Here is a 12,714-nt window from a genome sequence, read left to right as displayed (position 1 = left end):
AGCAGGAATATACAGGTGGCCCTCATTATCTGCCGAGTCTGTATCTGTGGTTTCACATATATATGACTCGGTCTTAGAGACCCAGTTTCATTATCTGCATGTAGAAAATAGGCTATATTTGCCGATCCACGGTTTTGAGTGGCCGGAAATGACCCAAAAATGACTTTCGATGTCATTTAGAGCTGCCATTTTCCAACAGAGAACCAGCAGAGAGGGGACATTGTTGGAGAGCTGGAGAATAAGGTGCTGTCTTTTCTTCTCTTATTTCTGCCCCCTTTCATTTTGGGCCCTTATCTTTTTTTTGGTTGGGAACCTAACTCCCCCCCACATTAATATTGACTCAACCATTATTCGTGGTTTCTGTATTTGTGCCTATAGGCAGGAATGGAACCCCCACGAATAACGAGGGCCACCTGTACTACTGATAGTGTATCAGATGGAGGATCTACAAATAGGAACCACAACCCAGGAACTGCAGAAGAAAAGGACTGGGGCTGAAACACCAAAGGAAAGTGTGGGTGTATGGAAAGTGTGGGTGAATGTGGGTGTAAGTCTGAAGCTAAATTGAAAGTGAGCATAGTATGTGAGACTATACAACATATTTACTGCTATTATGAATATAGCCTGTTTGGGAGCTCCCTGCAGCACCTCTACACTTGATTTGGAGCTACAGGTTGGTAGTTTCAATCTTTTACTCCGAACTCAAGGGATTGTGGGCTCACTATGTGTTTAAATGGGCTGACTCTCATGGGTACATCGCTTAGCAGGTAGCATGGGGAAGGTAACCCCAGGAGAAGCCCAACATGCAACTGAAAGAGGGGGATAAACCCCATGCTCTCCTCTCTGTTTAAAATCAGGTGAGGATGCTAAAACAGACACAAGTTATTTAAGAGTTATTCCTCAAGCAGGAATAACCAAGTACCCCCCACCCCCTGTTGACACATTGGAGTAGCCTCCAAGCTTATCACAAGGAGAACAGAGAAGAGGTAACAGGCTCAGCTCTCTAACAAGAAGCCTTAATGCCCAGCTTAAGGCTTGGGAGGTACACGTGTTAACACATTCCAGTCACCTATCAAGGTTTTCCTGACCACAAGATAAACCCTAATGTGCCCATTCACACCATCCTACACAGGTTTCTAAAACCTATTCACTTCATTGTGCTGTTAGAGGACACCACCAAAGTATGAACAAGACAAAATGTATTCTTTTCAGCAGAAAGATGTGGTCAACACTTGGTCCCCGGGCAAGATGTTGCCTATTTCTGTCCTCAAGACCACCAATCAGTGTGTCTCTTCTCTGGATTCACCTGCTTAGTGTGAGTGCATCTGGGCACCAGCTATGCCATTCTGCTGTGCTTTGGCTTTCATGCCCCTTTCACTTTTCATCTCCACATCAGCCCTGCTTCCAGGGCCAATCTGTGCAGCACGCTTGCCTGAATCAAGAAACTGGTCTCCTGAGATCATGTCTTCTTTGGGCTTTTACTTGCTGACCTACAAGTGGCACACAGGTTCCTACTTTTGCATCCTGTTTCCCTGCTTGTTCCTGGAGAGAGAGGTCCCTTGGTATCAACCGTGCAACAAGTGTTCAAACACACCACCAGAAGGCATTAGGTATATTAATTTCTGTTCTGAAAACTCTTGCTCCCCTCTCCTCCTACTCACTTTAAAGTCTGAAGCTGTTCTCTAAAACTGTTTCTCTGGTCAGTCTTGAGTTTATTTAATTTGGATCTCAAGCCAAAAATACCTCTACGTGAGTTTCAATATAATACTATTGATAGTATTAGCCTGGTTAGTTTTGCTAGTTATGATTGCTAATCAAGATTTCCTTTCTGAACCCCTAAAACCCTAAATAAACCTAATTGCATTTGACTTTAACTCTGTCAGTCATTTCCAAGACCGAAGCTTGGCACAAATTTATTATGTAATGAACAGCTCACTCTAGAGTTGCTGATTCCCCACACAAGCCCAAAATCTAGTCAGGGTGGTTTGCCAATACCCGCAAGAGCAGTTTCATTAACACTGCTTACATGGCCTAGAAATAAAAGTGGGTGCCTTAATTTACACTTTCTTTCTTTCTTTTTAGGCATGAGTGAATTTGGAAGTGTCTTTACTCTTCTTTTAGACAAAAGGTGTTTTTGATTCTAGAATTATTGATAACATTTAAAAGTAAGCCAACTATGAAACTATTCACACGATCATACAAAACCAGGCTAAGGGAGCCCCATCCGGTTTTGCACGCTCGTGTGAACCCACCTAAGACAAACCTGCCTAAGTAGCCTCCCTCTTAAATGAGGTTAATGGAGCGAGCACTCCCTTAACCTCATTTTCTTGATCATGTGTCAGCCACGGCTCAGGGGAGGGTGGAGAGGGATCCCAATAATGCACTGCGCACTTGCGCGGTGCATTATTGGAGCTCCAGGGGGTGACACACAGCAGCGTGTCTCAGAACCCCAACCCCAGGAGCTGCATTGGGAGCCACTGCTCATCTTGGCAGCCAATCTGCCCACCCATGGACGAAGAACTGTTTGTCTGCAGGGAGGGTGAGTCAAACCCGCTCTCCCTGCAGACCTCTATGGAGCTCTTCCCACTGATTGTGAGAAGAGCTCCAATGAGTTTCAAAAAAGAGGAAGACATACTTGTAAATTACAAGTGACCTTTTAAAAACATCTTCTAATTTTTCACATAGACAGAGCATTTTCTACAAAAAGATGCTGTGAAATAATGGTTAATGGTTTCCTGCCTTCTTCTAAGCCAACAGCTGTTTAAATCTCATTTTAGGGCATGGATTGTTTACTTTATTACATACTGCATTTTTATCTCACAGTGAATCATGTGAAAGCTTTCTAGAGTTTTTCTTTTGGGGGATTGGGAGGTTTTCTCTTAAAGTCTCAGTATCAGTTTGTTGTGCTTGGAGTGACAGTGTTAGAAAAGAGATTACAGCGTTGACCTAGACATAGAAGATAAAGCAGGAAATATCTGGTTTATTTCAGAACTCCACCCATACCCTGCCCTTAGTTGAGGATTTTCAAAAAGTGCACCATCTATGAAAATGGCTTAGAACTCTTGGCCTTAATTACTGTATATAGGAAAGTAGAGAACTATGCCCTCAGGTTCAACTTCTGGAAGGATGTGTTAGCAACATCCCCCTGAGGGTAAGTGATGTTTCTGCAGTCTTACAGAGCCCTATAGGAGTATGGGGAGCATTCCAGGCTCTAAGGATTTTTACACAACAGTGTGCATGCAGGGGGCTGGGGGAGTTGCATGAGGGCCCTCGTCGCACCCCTGCAATTTCTCAAAGTGTGCATGTTTTGTCATTTGGGATATCATCAATTATCTTGCATCATGACAAGCAAAAATTAGATAACCCAGTAATACAAGCTGGCTGATATGCTTTGGCCTACTGCTTTTATTAATAAACCTGCCACTGCTATGGCAAATTTGCTGGTTAGACACACACACACACTACCATACATTTCAGTGGCAATGCATACAATGCATGAACTGCTTTTGTCACCAACTGATTGTGATCAAGTTGAATTTGGAGGTTATCGATCAGCCATTTGAATAACTCACTGTAGATGAGCCCATGTTGAGCTAATTCATTCATTTGATTTCTATACCGCCCTTCCAAAAATGGCTCAGGGCGGTTTAATAACAAATAAATAAGATGGATCCCTGTCCCCAAAGGGCTCACAATCTAAAAAGAAACTTAAGATAGACACCAGCAGCAGTCACTGATTTATCAATCAGCTAAAGTTGAATTTGCAGGTTATCAATCAGCCATTTGAATAATCCACTGTAGACGAGCCCATGTTGAGCTAATGAATGCTTTAGTCTAGGTAGCAAAGTTAAAAAACAGTAAAATGGTCATAACTCTCTCTTAACAGACATGTGAGAGAGTGATGTAATGAAAATTTCTCAACAGAGATGCATGGTTCTTCAGAAGGGCAGTGCAGAAACATGTGGAGAGGGGAGAGAAATGCTAGGCTCAAGTACAGCATAAGAGATCTTGGAGTGGAGGAAACTAGCAACATTGATAGCCACTGTTAGGGATGTCCTGAATGAATGGTTGGAGGATGCTTGGAAGCAGAGAAGATAGCCAAGAGACCAACAGATTTGTAAGAGAGAACACTCAACAATACATATAGAATCTCATAGAAAGAACACTCAGCAATATAGGACTTCTCTGAGGGTCTATTATACTTTTTAGACAGCAAAGTTTAGCTAAAGATGTTAATGGTTATCATTGACATTTTATAGAGCAGAAAATTGGGGGGGGTGTATGTGTACTCATACATGTGTTTGTATATGTATTTGTGTTTGTGTGTTTATATATGTGTGTGTGTGTGTATATTTACACACACACGTATGTACGTACACACACAGAGAGAGTATTACTATGATGAGTGAGTGTGTGTGTGTGTGTGTGTGTGTGTGTAATAAAATAGTTCCCTGTCCCGATAGGGCTCACAGTCTAAATTTCACACTAGTAAACCAAATCAATGTAAAATCTTTATTATGGTCAATGACCAGTAAAGCTCCCCCGCCAAAAAAACATATACAATACCAACTTCACAATACTAGTAAACAGGCTTCCAGTTTGCAAGCATTCCTCCTGTGCCAGAAAATGCCACCTAGAGATATATGTATCAAGTGGTATATAAATACTCAGAGGAGTGAAATATCAAATACCACAAATAACACGAGAAAGAAAGCTAGCAGGAAAAAGATCAAGAGGAAGGAGGAGGAAAGGATGGTTGATAACCTTGGAAGAATGGCTAGAAATTGACATGGCTCTTTTGACCCATATGCATTAGCTGTTTTACTCACTTCCGGAGATTTAACTTAGTGCTGATAACTATCTATATTCCACCTTTAGGCTCTCACACCCTTGTTAAGGAGATCTGGCTAAACTTAGAAGCATTCATCTCCCATATCCAGATTTCACAGCATGATTTACATTATGTAGTGGCGGGAGATTTCAATGCTCGTATTGGTCTGGATGACAGTGCTCTTTATGCCAAATTCCATTGTTACCCTCCAACTGTGGAACCTCCATTCCCTTTACTCGTTAGGTGTTCTAAAGACTCTAGAGCTAATGCCCCTGGTTTAAATTTACTCCAGTCATTTAATAACCTGGATTTGTACCTTCTCAATGGAGCGGTCCCCACTGATTTCCCCGCAGAGTTTACACACTGGGCGGGAGCTAGACCTGCCCTAATTGACTACGTGGCTATTTCTCATGGCCTGGCCTCAGTTAGGAACTTTCAAGTTGCTAATCGACCAGAGAGCGATCACTTCCCCCTGCTTCTGAATATTGGTTGGAAAGGTCTTGTTAGGTTAGACTGCAGACAAGCTCTTTGCAGGAATGATGGACCTATACTCCAGCGAGCGAGATAGTCCCCTTTCCTGCTTAAATGAGTCAATTTGCTCCTAAATTCTCATGATGCCATCTCCCTGCGAGATGCTCAAACTGGGAATGGATTGCAGACTTCCTCTACATCTATCTTAGATCTTTATGACAGTCTAATTGGCCTTCTTTCATCTATGCTCATCAACTCTTGCCCTCCAGCTAGTCAGCGCCATAGAACCCCCTCCCGCTCATGGTTCAATTCCAAGTGCTGTGCAGCCAAGAGGGCCCTCATTCAGGCCTTTAAATCCCATACTGAAGGTACCTTTGTACTTAGCTCACAGGATTTACTTAATTTGAGGTGTCAATATAAGAAACTGTTGAAATTCAAGAAATTCCAATCCACGAAAGAAAAACGATCTGAACTAATTCATGCGGCTAAATCGAGGAATCAATCAAGGTTCTAGTGACTGATCTCTTCATCTCATGTGAGAGCTCCCTCCTTGCCAACCTTTATTGTCCCCGCGTAGTTATGGGAGCTTCATTTCCATTAACTCTATAGTCAAATTGATTCAACAGAAGCTAAGTTAGAACTAAATATTCCTGACCTTTCCCATTGGAACCCAGTTACATGCTCAGAAATTGAGGCCCTTGTCAAACAAACTAAACCTGGTAAAGCTCCTGGGATCAACCTCATCATTATTGAGATTATACGCTCTAACTTAGATTGGTGGGCCCCTGTTCTTGCTTCACTATTTTCATTTATTGATAATACTGACAAAATTCCTCAGGATTGGGGAGTTGCTTTAATTATTCCTATTTACAAAAAAGGTAGCAGGCAAGATCCCGCAAATTACCGCCCAATTAGCCTTCTGAGCATTATTTCCAAATTATATGCGAAACATCTTCTGATAAAATTGGTCAACTGGATTGATGCCTATAACATCCAGGCCCCCGAACAAACTGGATTTTGCGATCGACCATTGAGCAGACTTTTATACTTCAACACCTGGTTGAGAAATACACTTGCAAACCTGGTTCTGCCCTCTATTTATTGATTTAAAATCTGCTTTCAATTCCATCTCTAGGGGCTGCCTTTGGGTAAAGCTGAGGGATTTATCTATAGATAAGCGTCTCCTGTTATTAATCTATAAGCTACATGAAAATACAGCCCTAAGAGTCTGTTGCAGTGCACGGGGTCACTTATCTGCTGAAATTCCCACACATAGAGGTGTCAGACAGGGGTGCATTTTAGCCCCTGTCCTGTTTAACATCTATATTAATTCTATAGTAACCCATATGAATGCTCCTTCCATCCACCCGCCCAAACTGGCACATAAACATATATCAATTTTGCTGTATGCCGATGACATGGTTCTCCTGTCACTGACTCCAATCGGCCTAAGGCGGGTGCTTGCATCACTCAGCTCTTTTTGTGCATAGGAGGCCATTGAGGTGAACTACCAGAAAACTAAAGTACTGGTATTTGCCAATCGCCCCAAGCCCCATGCATGGAAAATAAATGGCCAATTAATTGAACAAGTTAAAATATTTAAATACCTTGGCATAGTCTTCCATGCTTTGGGAGGCCGCCAGACCCACCTGAACTATGCCATACAGAAAGCCCAGCATTCGGCCAACTCAATTAGATCTTTTTATTTCACGAAGGGCGCTGCATATATACCTGCTGCCATTAAACTCTTTGCAGCTAAAGTACACCCACAGCTTACGTATGGTGCCCAATTGGGCCCTTTTTGCAATTTTTCACCTTTGGAGGCAATACAGAAGAAATTTCTCAGATCCATATTTCAGGTCCCAAATAGTGTTGCGAATGCCCCTATTAGAAGGGAGGCAGGCATGGAAATGTATTTCCTATTCTGGTTAAAACTGAAGTTCTTACAAGTGGGATTAGCCCCTCTCACTATGACTGATTCCTTTAATTCTAAATGGAAACAGTCCCTTAAGATAAAATCTCAGCTTTACGGGATCCCGCTTGAAGAACTTGCTAGGATGGGCTTCACCACAGCTATGAAGGTCATTAAACAGCGAATAATCGATACTGACCTACAGGTTGAAGCCTCTAAAATACCTAGAGGTTTGTATATAGGCAACCAGCTTTTCAATCTCATGCCTGCTGATTACCTAAGTAATATAGCATTTCCTAAATTAAGGCGTGCCTTGACTCTCGCACGTCTTAATGCTCTTCCAACAGCTGTTCTTAAGGGAAGGCTCAAGGGGACTCCTTACTCTTCACGCCTTTGCCCTTGTGTCTCAGGTGCTATTGAGTCTACTGCGCATTTTATTCTATATTGTTACCTCTACAGGGATATTCGTTTAAATTTTATTGCACCTTGGCTGAAGTCTTTTCCTGGCCGTTCGGATGACTGTTATCTTAATTTACTAAATTTGACATTATGTGTACTAATTCTGTGGCCAAGTTTTGTTATATTGCATGCAAGCTGCATATCACCATTTTATGATGTCTTTTTCTTTTCTCTTTCTGTTCTGGTCATTGATCGAAATAAAAGCTGACTGACTGACATAGAAGATGTCGTCCACGATTCTAGGGACCACAATGTATGGCTTTTGCTGGCCACCAACCTCCCAGTCAAAGAAGGCACATGAAGAGAGAGATATAAATACTGTATGATAAGTAAATAATTTTTTTTAATGACCATGAACTCTTCCTTCCTTCATTGCTAGCTGATGTCAAGAAGAGTTTATGTATTTAGAAAAATATATTTATATCTGCAGCACTAAAACTTTGTGTTTTTCAATTTCTTAAGGGGAGGTAGTGACGAAAAATGACAATACAGGACTCTCTCAAGGCCCTGTAATTGGAATGAGTACACTTTAAATCCTTTAACGAGGATCCATTGGAGGGCAAGTCTGGTGCCAGCAGCCGTGGTAATTCCAGCTCCAATAGTGTATATTAAAGTTGCAGCAGTTAAAAAGCTTGTAGTTGAATCTTGGGATCGAGCTGGGGGTCCGCCACGAGGCAAGCTACCGCCTGTCCCAGCCCCTGCCTCTCGGTGCTCCCTTGATGCTCTTAACTGAGTATCCTGGGGGTCCGAAGCATTTACTTTACTTTGAAAAATCAGAGTGTTCAATTTCTTAAGTTAGTTTTGTGGAAATCCGACACAGATTGAAATGCAGTGAACTGGAAAAATATAGCTTGATTGTTGCTTCATAATTCAGTGAAAGTCCAGACTTTCTGTCTCAAAAAGTTTACCAAGTTTACTAAGAAAACTGCCAAAGTTTGTCAAAAAGTACAATTCCCATTATTTTCCAATGGAAGAGTTTTCCTGCATTTTTTGGAAAATTAATCAATTTTTCTGGGATTTTCCATTTTTTGGGTAGTCTGGGCTAGGTCTGGAACCTACCTGTAAAACAGCATGTTTCTATTTTTCACAGTTTTGTCTGGAAGTTTCACATCAATCAATGAGCGCTTTCTCATGTTCTGTGAGAAGGGCTTGGTAGGCAGGCGGGGAGGAAGGTTCACTAACCTTTCTTCTCCGCAGATGATCTGTCGAAAAAGCTGGATGCTTGGACCACGCACCAAGACAATCCTCCACTGCCCCAGGCAGCTCAGAGAGTCGGGAGCCAGGACACATTGTCCCGGCCCCTGGAAAACTCATGATGCACCACGCAAGTGCACAGTGCATTCTGGGTATCTCCGCTGACAATATTATATTATTATTATTATTATTATTATTATTATTATTATTATTATTAATTCGATTTCTATACCGCCCTTCCAAAAATGGATCAAGGCGGTTTACAAAGAGAAATAAAACAAATAAGATGGCTCCCTGTCCCCAAAGGGCTCACATTCTAAAAAGAAACATAAGACACACACCAGCAACAGTCACTGGAAGTACTGTGCTGGGGGTGGATAGGGCCAGTTACTCTCCCCCTGCTAAATAAAGAGAATCACCACAGTAAAAGGTGCCTCTTTGCCCAGTTAGCAGGGCAGAAGCCCTGCAGTCTTCCCACCCAGCTGCAGGCAGCTAATGCTGGCAGACAATTGAAAAAACAGGGCTAAAGGAGCACTCACCTCTTCAGTGGTTTTGTCACCATAGCACCACCGGGATTGGGTGCGATCCTGCCAGTTCTTATGATCAGCCTCAAAGAGTGAATGAGTCAGTCAGTGAGGTCCAAGCAGCTTTACACACACACACACACACACACACACACACACACCCCAAATGGCTAACCCAAGGTCACACATAGGGGCTATTCTCACAATCACAAAAATCGGGCTAGGAAAATCCTATCCCAATTTTTGTGATTGTTAGAACCACCGGGCTTGCAGCCGAGCCCGATGGTTCCAGAGCGGCTAACCCGCTCCTGCAGCCCACCCCTTAGCCCGGGTTTGCGGAGCAAGTGCTCCGCAAACCCGGGCTAACTGTTCGTGAGTAGCCGCAGCACGGCTCTGCGGCAACATTGGCTACTTGTGTGTAGACCCCCGGCCAGGAGGCTTAAAAGCAGCCTCCCGGCTCAGGGGTCTCTCCAGTATGCCTTGTGCGCTCGCGCAGGGCATACTGGGGCTTCCGGGGGCCGCACGGCCCCCGCTCCTCCCACACCCTGCCGGCTGTGTCTCGGAGCCGGCCATTGTGTGGGCAGCCAATCTGGCTGCCCAGGGCTCCCTGCGCGCTCGTCTGCGGGGAGAGCGGGCTTAGCCCACTCTCCCCGCAGTTTTGACAAAACCGGGTCTCACGGATCGTGAGACCTGGCTCATAGAATTTTTAGCAAATCTGGTAGCCAAATAAAGGTGTCCAGCCTATGGGCAGTGTTCAGTCAACTGAACATAGCCTCCCCATCAGCTTGGGTTCCAACTCTGACACTCACTTGACCTTTTTCGATTATGCTGTTCCCATATTATTATTTTCTTTACACACTTGTGCAGCACCTACTTCTGTTACCAGTTCCTTTTTATTCAATCACTTTGTTTTTCCTTGGGGGTAGTGGTTAGGTCATGAATCCACAATTCTTTGAAGTTTGAAGTGGACTTAAACATGTGCTGAAAGGCAGTGCCCTTGCCACATTTATAATGTAAGTGAATTTGAATGGCTATTGAAAGTAAATCTGTTTCAGTGTTGATATTCAATTGTGGTATCATACTGGGGTTGGTGTGTTGGTAGGAAAGAACATATACATAGGGAAATATCACATTTACAAATGCCAATCAAGCAGGAAATGCTATGATATTCAGGGCACATTCGTCTAGTATTTCAGGGTCTCTGACATCATATTTCCCCCCTTCTATCAATTTAGCTTATTTACATCTGAGAGCATTAAGGTAAAAAGATTTATTGAGGAGGGGGAGGTTTCATTGTTCATACTTTCTGCATTAGTGTGATTATACTGCTTCTGTTACACGGTCACCAAAGGAAGAGCAAAAAGACCAACATAAATTCTACTTGGTTCCCTTCAGTTCATGTTCAAAGACTCTAAATATTTGGCATATATGATCTATGTACCAAGGTGATACTCTAACAGAGACAAATTATGTCAAGACATCTGAAAGTCATCATTTCAACGCACATGTATGCATTTTAAAAAGAAACCTACAAGAGGATCAAAAATGGAGATTAAGCCACATCTGTTTGGGTTTAAACTGCATTGTCTACAGAGTTCAAAGTTGTTTCCTTTTGTCTTTTTAAAAAAGAACCCTCCTACCCAGCTGCTTTTTATCTTAAATTCCTCACTACTATCAAAGAAGTGTTTTCATTGGACGGACCATGTTATTTCAAAAACCTGAGCTAGTTAAGGAAAGGAGCTAAGTAAGAAAATATGCTTTATTCATCAAAGGTTTGCCCTCTCTGCCTTCACTTGGCATACACATAACAAAGACAATTTGGGGGAGAGGCTCTGTGAAGTCCTAGTGGGGGACTCTGTTATCTACTGTGTGTCATTATGCTATGAATTAAGGATCCAATCAACCACACAGTGCTCCCATGCAACCCACATTTCAAAACAGAGCATGCACAGAGGCCATAGTGAATGAATTCCCTCCCAGGACTTCATTTCTCTTACATAAGTCATTGCCCTTGTTCAAAATCAAGGAGGAAAAACATGTAACACAGACTGATTGGAAGAAGAGGCTTTAATTATATACATTTATCTAGGCAATGGTTGAAATACAAATTCAGCACTGTGGAGAACAGCATCAGTTATTTGAGAAACAGACCACAGCATACGGAAAAAGGCAAGAGCCTGACTTTTTTAGCTGACTTGAGAGTCCCTTGTGGTCCTCAGCTTCATCTGTCACATTTGATTAGGTCTTCTCGCCAAGATGAGCTGGGGGGCTACTTCCCATTCAGTGAGGCACTTCACACCATTAACGTGCTTAGCCCACTCTCCCAGCACACGAGCAGAGCACTCGCCCTGGACCGCCGAATCAGCTGCTCACATGACTACCGGCTGGAAGTCCCAGCATGCCCCGCATGAGTGTGTGGGGCATACTGGGGAGACCCCCAAGACCAGGAGGCTTGATGGGCCCTCCCAGTTGGGGGTCTCCTCGCGAGTCACTGTGGCACAGAGACACTCTGCAGCATCTCACGACCCAAAAACCTGAGTTAGCAGAGCATTCGCTCCACTAACCTGGGTTAAGGGGAGGGGTTTTTAGGCGGGTTAGCTGCCAGAGAACAACTGGGCTCACCCGCAAGCCCGGTGGTTCTCATGAGCACACAAAATCGGGCTGGGCTGAATTAACCTGCTTTCGTGTGGTCATGTGAATAGCTTCAGAGAGTGGGTGGAATAGTGTTTAGAAAACACTGCGAAAAGTTCTTAAACAAAGGGTTTAAAGCTCCATTCCCCAGTTCAACATGTGAGAACCTTCAACCCACAGATGGCCCAGCCAGCTATGACTATGCTTGCATTCTAATCCTGTATATATGCCCAGCTGTGACAACAGTGGCTTCTGAAGATGCAGCTATAGTTACATTTACTTAACAGCTACAGAAAATCCATCCTGCTATGCACGCTATTAGTTGCTTGAAATAAAATTACAACAAGATGGACACCAAATCCTAGGCACCACAAATCAGATGTGTGGGATTGCCCTGTAGCTCTGTTACACACACAAGGACCTTTACAAACTGCATTGGTAAGGTAAATTATCCCCATCAAGCGCCCTGCCAACCTCCTTCAAAACTTTCTAATACTATAACGCCCTTATACACAACTATGATGCGGCCACACCTGGAGTGCAATTCTGGTCACCACGTCTAAAAATGGACATTGTAGAACTGGAAAAGGTGCAGAAGAGGGCAACCAAGACGATCAGGGGCCAAGAGCAACTTCCTTATGAGGCAAGGCTACAACACCTGGGGCTATTTAGTTTAGAAAAAAGACAACTGC

The 12,714-nt window shown here is 43.3% G+C and overlaps 1 long non-coding RNA gene across 1 annotated transcript; it reads left to right on the top strand.

The window, feature by feature from the left end:
• Window positions 1-553: 553 nt before the first annotated feature.
• Window positions 554-8,024, top strand: LOC128343180 (uncharacterized). Its single transcript, XR_008315367.1, has 2 exons — window positions 554-673; window positions 7,878-8,024. It is a non-coding gene; the product is annotated as an uncharacterized LOC128343180 (long non-coding RNA).
• The last annotated feature ends 4,690 nt before the right edge of the window (window positions 8,025-12,714 follow it).

This window comes from Hemicordylus capensis, chromosome 2, assembly GCF_027244095.1.
Source record: "Hemicordylus capensis ecotype Gifberg chromosome 2, rHemCap1.1.pri, whole genome shotgun sequence".
NCBI classification, from domain to species: Eukaryota; Metazoa; Chordata; class Lepidosauria; order Squamata; family Cordylidae; genus Hemicordylus; species Hemicordylus capensis.
The sequence above is the reverse complement of the archived record's forward strand: the minus strand, read 5'-3'. Positions and strand labels throughout refer to the sequence as shown.